Genomic DNA, 8,883 nt, shown 5'->3' with positions numbered 1-8,883 from the left:
AGAGGATCGCGAGGTGCGCAGGGCCACGATGCGCTTCGGGACGGTTCGCCTCTTCGATCGCCCTCACCACAAGGGCTCCGCTGCTCGGAGCGCTTGACGGTGGAGGGGGCGAAGCCAAGGCGGACGGCTCCTCAGCCGTCTCCGCAAGCTCGGCTAGAAGGGGCCTGCGGAGCAAGGGTCAGTAAAAGCAACAGAAGGATCGAGAGCTGGGAAAGGAGAAGGCTTACTCATCAGTGGTGAAGTACTTCCTACGCTTCAGCAGGCGACAAGGGTAATCGTTGCCCAGGGCCTCCCTTCTCTTCCGGAGGGCCTCGAAGTCCACGCGGAAGAGGCCCAAGAGTTGGGCGCAGGGATCAACCTGCAATGAAAAGACGGAGCGTCAAGGCGATCTGCGTCAGGGGTGCCTGCCTGATGTGCGCTACCAATCGCCTCGCCAAGAGAAGCAGCCGGAGCCTCAGGGGCCTCAGTCGCAGGTGCTGAGGGCAGCTGTTTGTCACCCTCAGCCTCAGCGGCACGGGCCCCAAGAACTGCTCCCTCATGAGCATCGCCCGGTGCTGTCACCTCGCCGGGAGCCCCCTCGGCCTCTGGCGCCTCATGCCTCCCTGCTCTGCCGCTTGAGGAAGAGTCGCCTTGGCCGACTGGAAGGGCAGTCACCATCACTGGGTTCTCGCGAGGCCCCTGGAGGCCGGCGGGGCGCGACCCCCACTCATCAAAGATAGGCATCTGCTTCACAAAATCGCGCCTGCTCTGGCAGAGGTACAGCAAGGCCCCTCCCTGCTGGATGCTGCCAGGGTTGGGGTCCCCAGTCAGGGTCAAGAGCGCTGTCCTCAGCACTTCAGGAGTCAGGTCCTCTTCCTAGAGCCTCATACGATCATCGCGCCCGCTGAAGGCCCACATCCGGCGGGAGTGGCGTTGGAGAGGAGCAACGCGGTGTAGCAGGAACTCCTTCACCACCTTGGGCGCTGTCACGCCAAGCGACCTCAAGAACGCGAAGTGGTGCCAGACGAAGACGAGCCGGGGGATCTCAAGCGTCATCTGGCCCTAGCCCGAATTGCGGACAGCAGGCGAAGTTGGCTCCAATAGCAGGGGGCTGGGCACCCCTGCGTCCACATACAGCCACCGCTCGCGGAACCCAGCCGTGGCCAGGGGGAGCTTGAAGTCAATCCCAGAGGCCGCTGTCTTAGACGCGGCAACGAAGCTCACGCACGCCCAACATTAGGTAGGGTTGACAAGGCGCAGCGAGAAGAAGTGGCGCAGCAAGGCAACCGAAGGAAGGATGCCCATCATAGCCTCGCAAACAAAGGCAAAGACCGAAAGGAGGGTGATGGATTCAGGACCCAGATGCATCATGTGGATCTGATAGTGGGAAAGCACGGCATTGAAGAAATCAGAAAAGGGAGGAACCAGACCCGCCCACAGGGCGGCGGCAAAATACGGGACCTTGGTGACTATCCTGTCGATGCAGAAGTGGGACGCAGGCCAGGCCGTCGTCCTCCCGCATTCGTTGAAGATAGTGGCCAGAGCCGAGCTGTCCTTGCCTAAGCCCTCGGCGGGGGCCGCCAACGGCGGCGGGCAAGGCGGAGGCACGGGTTTCTTCCCTCTTCCCTTCTTCGTCGGAGCCATGGCGTTGGGAAGGGGGGGAAAGTTCGAGATTGGGTTGAAAACATAAGCTGGAGTTCGAGCGGAGGAAGAACAGAGGGCACTCGAGCGGCAGAAAGGGGAGCGGCTGTGTACAACTACGAGTCCGCCTAGCATGGCACAAAATAAGGGGGGCGTAGGGGAACAGTGCCGCCCACGTCAAATCCATCGCCACGCGGCGCCCAAGGCCGCAAGCTGTTAGGGCCCGCGGTGCTTCGCTCTTGCCCTTCCGCCTCCCTGCACGGCCAAGTCCGGGCGCGCCTTGGGCCCGGGGGCTACTGTCGGTGTTCTGGGAATGGGGGTCCCCAGACTTGCCTGGCTGCGGCCTGTGGCGTGGCTCAAAGGGGGGCCCAGCACGGCCCATCTTCATCAACACAGACCCAAGACCCTCGCGAGGGGCCAAGCCTCGCGGGGCGGACGACACGGAGCTTCCTCAGGCACGGCCTCATCAGGCTGGCTCGCGAGGAGGCGAAGAGATCAAGGCGGGGTACCTCATGAGGTGCCCGTGATGCAAGCCATGACGACCAAGGGTGCCAGGCGGGCGCCAGCCCGCGCAGTGTCCTCCTTTCCTCTTTGGTGCAATGGGAGCAAGCGCAGCCGCGGAGTACCGAGGCATCAGGCAAAGGTTGCCATTTCGGTGCAACAAGACCAAGACAAGGAGGACTGCAAGACGGAGGTCATTATGGAGCCCAAGATGGCATCACCACCAGAGCTTTGTGCAGGCGAAGACTACTTTTTTCAGGATAGCTAGTACTAGTTGTCCCCCTTCAAATTAGCCCGCCATTGTTGGCTCCCTTCCCGCTCGATATTTGGGAAGAGGACCAGGGCCTCTATAAATAGGACCAGCCACCCACAGGATCGGGGGGGGGGGGGGGGGTTGGAGGTTGGAGATTGAATCAGTGGGGGATCGAAATCCGAGAGAGAGAAGGGTGACTGAACTCCTCCTAGCAGTTCGTCCCCCCAGCCAAGAACGGACCCTCGCGAGGCAGTTGTTCCTTGTACTGTTCATCATCATCAGCCCAAGAGGCAATCCACCACGCCACACACTGGAGTAGGGTATTACACCACAACGGTGGCCCGATCCAGTATAAACCCTGTGTCTCTCATGTTGTTCTTTCCATAGCATAGATCTTAGCGAGGCGGAGGGGCGCAAGTAGATAGGAGGTGAAATCTCCGTGCGCACCCCAGTGTTCGAACCTCAAGGGTCTGTCGGAACCCGAAATCCGACAGCAGGTTCGCTCAAGACCATTCTCGACTCAACTAATAACATCATTACAAGGAACCCAAGGGTCCAGGAGCGGTTTGATCTCCCTTATCTTGTTCGTCATGATCCTGCTTAGTGGAACGCGGATGACGGAGGCCTCGCATTGTGCAAGTTGATGCCGCTTGATAATGATATGTGTGATGTTAAGATGCCATCACTTGAGGGTAAGGCTTGGGCAGGCACAAATGGATATTGAGTTGTTTATATTGGGTACAACTGCGAGTGGGAACTTGTGAATGTGTACACTCGTCACCGGGTTCCACTTCCAAAAATCTCAGACTGCCCAGAGGTTGAGCACACCGGTATTCTACGTATGTTCAACTAAAATCATGGTGACTGTCGTCTATGGAAGATAGCAATTTGTCAAGTTCCCAACCACTCTTGGGATTACATGAACTATGAAGTTGTTGCTATCTTCGACAAGCCTGTTTCCATCCTTACTTCCACGCCTCGATGGATATTGCTCAAAAATCAATTTCTGTACACGGATGAGTACTATGATGCAATTCAACATGAGGTTCTTGTGTTTGCTGCCACCTCTCATGGCACTGTTTTTGCATGGAATCCTTATGATTTCGGTACGTTTGTCTTCCACCATAATTATAATTGTTTCATCCACATGCATGCGGGTTAGCTAGTTTCCCTTTACTAATTAACCTTCTTGTGTTTCCAAGGTCCTATGAACATTCCACCACCTATACTTGAAAAATTTTATAACTAAGGGGGAGATGACGACGATGATGATCACGAGCATGTGGACCCATATACTCAGTGGCGCCTGGCAACTTATTCCGATGGATCACCTCTTCTTGTCTGTATACAGGGCACTGCTGATGTTACTAAGGAAGCAGGTGTTGTCAACCATGGTCGCACTCTCTGGACCTATTCCAACATCCATTGCAGGGTATTCGGGATGGATACTACTGTGCTAGCACCAGCACCTTCTCCCTGGTTTAGTATTGGTACTCTTGGAGGAAACTCGCTCTTCCTTGGACAAAACTATCCAATGATGGTGAAAGGCGATCCAGCTGCTATTGACACAACGTTACTACCATTTATGAGAAGCAACTGTATCTATACCTCGGACATTGCTAGGGTTCCCTACCGTGGCTATCACATTAGGCATCCTGACATAGGCTGCTTCAGCCTGGATGATCAGTCATGCGTTTGTCTCGAGATTGACAGTAGCTGCCCCTTCCCAGAGAATCACTTCTAGCTCAAAGCAAGCGTTTCGAACGCCAACGAGTGGTTGAGCTGAAGTTCATTTCAATTCTTGTTATTTGTTGTGTGATGAAAACTTTAGTATTTATAATGTATCCTCGTTGTCGTTGTGGGTTGATGACCTGGTTTATGAAATAAAATGATATGCCTGTGTTAAACTTACAAAATTTATGAATGGCTTTTGAGTTGCTTCTCTAAGTGGGTGCTGTGACGAGGAATTTTTTTCCGAATACATAATTGTACGTGCACTGCAACAGGTTATCGGATGAGTCCAATCAACAACAGTACTACTATTTGTACTATCTTCACATGCTTCGCGCGTCAGGCGGTTTTTTTTACTGTAGCTACGAATCCCATCATCCTAGCTCCTCGGATGAGTCCAGTAGAAATTGCATTCTAATGTTTGGGTTCAAACTTACAAAGCTGTTTCACTATCTCTATGTCTACGTATACGTAATACAACAAGTTTTAAACTTGAGACCAGCCACCGACCCTCACGAAGAACACTTTTTAACCTAGCATAGACTCCAGGAAATTTGGCCACAGTGTGAGGTGGGCCATATGTTAATGTGTTCACTGTACGTAACCAGCACCTTGAATCCTCGATATATAGTAGGGTGGGATGGTCCAGAACAAGCATTCACGTCCAAGAGTACGACACACGCCACCAGCACGACTTCCATCTGACACCATATTTCTTGGAGTCCGTGCTATAGCTATCTCTTCAAGATCCTCGTTTCTCAAACTCAGCCATCGCATGGTGAGCGAGGTGGGAGTTTGCCGATATTCGGTTTCCTCAACTGCGGTCCCACTTGGAAGGCCAACTCCAACGCACGACCCCAAACGAACCTCCATTTTGCCCGCATTCTGTCCGTTTGGGTAGGGCAATGGGGTCATGTCCGGGCCATTTCTCGGATGTGGTGACCGTGCGCCCAACGCGCGGATGCATCCCGGCCGCGTACATTTTTCTTTGCAAACACATATCATTTTTTTCATCATTTATTTTTGGTACATGGAAATACATCACCAAAATTTGACTAGAGAAGGAAGACCAAAGAAAACAAGAACCACAAGAATAAATTTTAGAATATATCCAACTTCCATAACTGCTCCTGTAAGTTGGATTAGTGCCTTCTCGATGAATTCATTGTTGATCTGTGGAGGCTCGATCTTGTTTGCTTCTTTCTTCTTCGAGTGTAAAGAAGTAGACGTTGCTTCCTCACAGCTAGTCTCATGTCTAGCCTCTATTCTATCAACAAGTCCACTTGTCTCATCTCTAGCCTCTATGCTAGCTAAAACTGCTAGAACATCTACTAAATTGCGCTCTATCAATATATCGATGTACTCTTCTTCCCAATACCAAAACTTGCATCCATTCTACACAAAAATTTTAAGTTAGCAGAACTAGTCTAATCCGAGAGCACCACTGAAGCTAAAGTAGCACATACCCCATTGGTTGAGCACTTGATGAACACCCATTCGGAATGTTTCGGCATTGTAGACACGCGGTGCAAGACCTTCTTTGGGCAGAAGTCGCACGTAATGAGTGGCAACGGTGCGCCGACGAGCTTTTCGGCCAGCACCGAGCCCGGCTGACTGCCATTCACGTATCTGCCGGCAGACCGCCAATGGTGTAGATCCGAGCACCCGGCTAGTCCATGGCACGGCGCAGCCTCCCACAGCCGGGCGACCTCAAGCCCGACCGGATACGCTCCAAATCCGGCCGCCGGGTGCGCAAAACACGTAGCCGTGGTTGGGTATCTCCGGGTTGTTGAGTGAAAGGGGGCCGAGCGAGCGTGCGTCTGAGCTGCATGCGCTAGAGTTCGCCTAGAGGCTTGGCAGACCAACCGTGTGGGGGTGCGACGTGGCTTCACTCGTGTGAGGGACGGAAGCCATCCCGCGCGGGCGCTAGGTCTGACAGGACGACCTTGTCGCTAGTGTGTGACCTCTGTGGCAACCGTCTGCTCCCCACTAGCCTCTTCATTGACATGTGGTCCTGTTCCAACATGTCAGTGAGACGACGGCGAGTCCTTTTGTACAATTTCCGAACGGACGTCTATGTAGGTCGGGGCGCCTCTTCGTGTACCGTGGCAACCATCCACCGACTCTTCGCCTTTCCCTCTTAATTTGGAACTGTTGTCGCATGCTCTTCCTCCCTCCTCCATTTGTCTTCACCCTTCCTCCTGCCATTGTTCGATCATCTTCTCCATGGAGGGAATTGGGTGGAAACGACCCCGTTATTCTTGCCCCGATCTAAATGATGATGTCAGGACCCCGATTCTAAGTCACACCGATCTAGCCAGTAACACCTCATATCACTTTGCGGCCTCATGCAGGATATTCCCACGAGTGTCGCCTTACCATGGCCCGGGACCGTTTGCGCCTTTTGGCTCACGTATATGATAGTGTCGCTAGCATCCATATGACGGAGAACCCGGGCCGACATGACTAGTCGTGAACCCAAAGTGGCACTAACTTATAGAGACAGGCATACATGAATCAACCTCGAGCATGTCGACCAACAACGTATGAATCCGGGCTATAGCAACTAGGCTAACAGGACTCCGGGAACCCGGGCTATAGCATGCTAACAGGACTCCGGATGTCTCCGTGTGACATTTCCCCGAAGGGACAGACACAGAAACAAAGTGAATCACATGCCAGCCAGTCTAAGTGTTACGGAGTAGTAGTGCTGGGCTAGTAGGACTTTGGTAAACCAGACTGTAGCGGACTACCAAGGCTCAGTGCAAGCACCAAACTACATTTCCCCATAAGAGAGGCTACCAAGGATAAACAACTAGATTGTCGGATCCCACACATACCAAGCATTTCAAACATACACACAATATGCTCGATATGTGTAAATACAACATGGAATCACAACAAAACTCTACAACTCAAAGTACTTTATTTAGAAGGCTCTAGAGAGCCATACATAATATGTTCATACAGGTAGGGGTCACACGACCCGACACTCAAGTCATACAAACATACAATCACATGCGGAAGCAAACTTGTCTGAGTACAGACAACTAGAAAGCAAGAAGGCTTGACGAAGCCTATCTATCTACAAGGCCCTTCATGGCTCGGTATCACCACCTGGGTGGCAAGTCACTCGTCAACATCGAGATCTACATAGAACCCATTGGAGGGGGCGGTGTTCTCTTCTGCAATAGTAATTAAGAAAACATTAGTACAAAGGTACTCAACAAGTCTTAAAACAGATCCTACTATACATGCAACATTCTCAAGAAGGATAGTGGGGTTATTGCAGCAAGCTAGCTTTGACTCTTGCCTAAGCTATCCTACGAGACAGCAACTTGTAAATGTTTTGCGCACACGAGTCCACTACTCACCACAACAATACACTACCGTGGATCCTCCTTCGCCATCCTACGGAAGGGCCATCCACGACACTCACACTTGTCTTGAGGCTTTTAGAAGTATCCATTTACTTGTCTATGAACTGTATAGGCAACCAAGTAGTCCTTTATCGTGGACGCGGCTATTCGAATACATGATGTTAAACCTGTAGGGGTGTACTTCTTCATACACGCTCTCACCACTTATTGTCGTTTACATGACATGTACTCGGCAACCTTCAAGCGGAAGCCCAACAAGGGTGTTGGCCACGGCTTACCTAAACACTCAAGTCTCTAGTCCAGGTTTACCGCCTATCCAGGTTCCATCCGCTGGGAGTCCGGCCGAGGTTTCCACATACGGCCCCGAACGATGTGTATAGGGTTCCCGAGACACCAAACGGGCGACTCGGTACACCGTGCCACGGTGTATCTACCGCATCATAGCCCACCCCTAGGGTCAGCGCTACGCATGGCCGCCAACACATATCCTACAAACACCAGAAACTAGTTGCAACTCCTAGACATAGGACTAGGGTGGTTAAGAAACCGAGAGGGTCAATTAAGGATCCCAATGCATGGTAGTAACTGGTTCTTAAATCACACATACAGATCTCTGTGCTTAAGGACGGTTCCAATGAAACAACCCACCATGTACTCCTACATGGCCTCTCATCGATACCTTTACCAAATCGTGTTCAACACATCACTCACATTACCGACATATTCATTTCACTCTAGCCCATCACCGAGATGAACCAGACCTGACACAACTCTAAGCATAGTAGGCATAGCAAGGTAGGAAACACATACATGGCTTAATCAACTCCTTCACATGCTAGTGGGTTTCATCTAGTTACTGTGGCAATGACATGTCATGCAGAGGAAATGGTTCAACTACCGCAGCACACAGCAGTTTGAAACATTGTTTTCTTAAATGCAGTAAATGAGAGCAGGAGCGAGAACATGGGATGTTATCGATATGATCAATGGGGCTGCTTGCCTGATGGAGTGGTAGTAGGATACTGCCCTTCAGTCGGATATTCGTAGGTATCCTTGGAGGCAGAACCTACCACGAAAGACACAACAGAACACAATAATCACATGGCAATATGCAACAATATGATGCATGCTATGACATGGCAATATGGTTGTGTTTTAGCTAATGCATTGTAAAACAGGTTGGTTTGAGTCCATTTGAATCAAGGATTCAAATGAAAGCTCATGATATGAAGTCTTATTAGTGCATTTGCTTGTTTCACTTAAACAGCAAAGTTAAAGTGTTCTGACATGCATGAAAACATTACAGATGAAAGATTGGATTTTTCTGATCAATTTTCATATATAAATCTTTGCATTTGGAGTTACAGATTAATTTCTATGAATTTTGGAAGTTTAGAA

This window comes from Triticum urartu, chromosome 3A (assembly GCF_056163025.1).
Source record: "Triticum urartu cultivar PI428250 chromosome 3A, HENAU_Tu73, whole genome shotgun sequence".
NCBI lineage: Eukaryota > Viridiplantae > Streptophyta > Magnoliopsida > Poales > Poaceae > Triticum > Triticum urartu.
The sequence above is the reverse complement of the archived record's forward strand: the minus strand, read 5'-3'. Positions refer to the sequence as shown.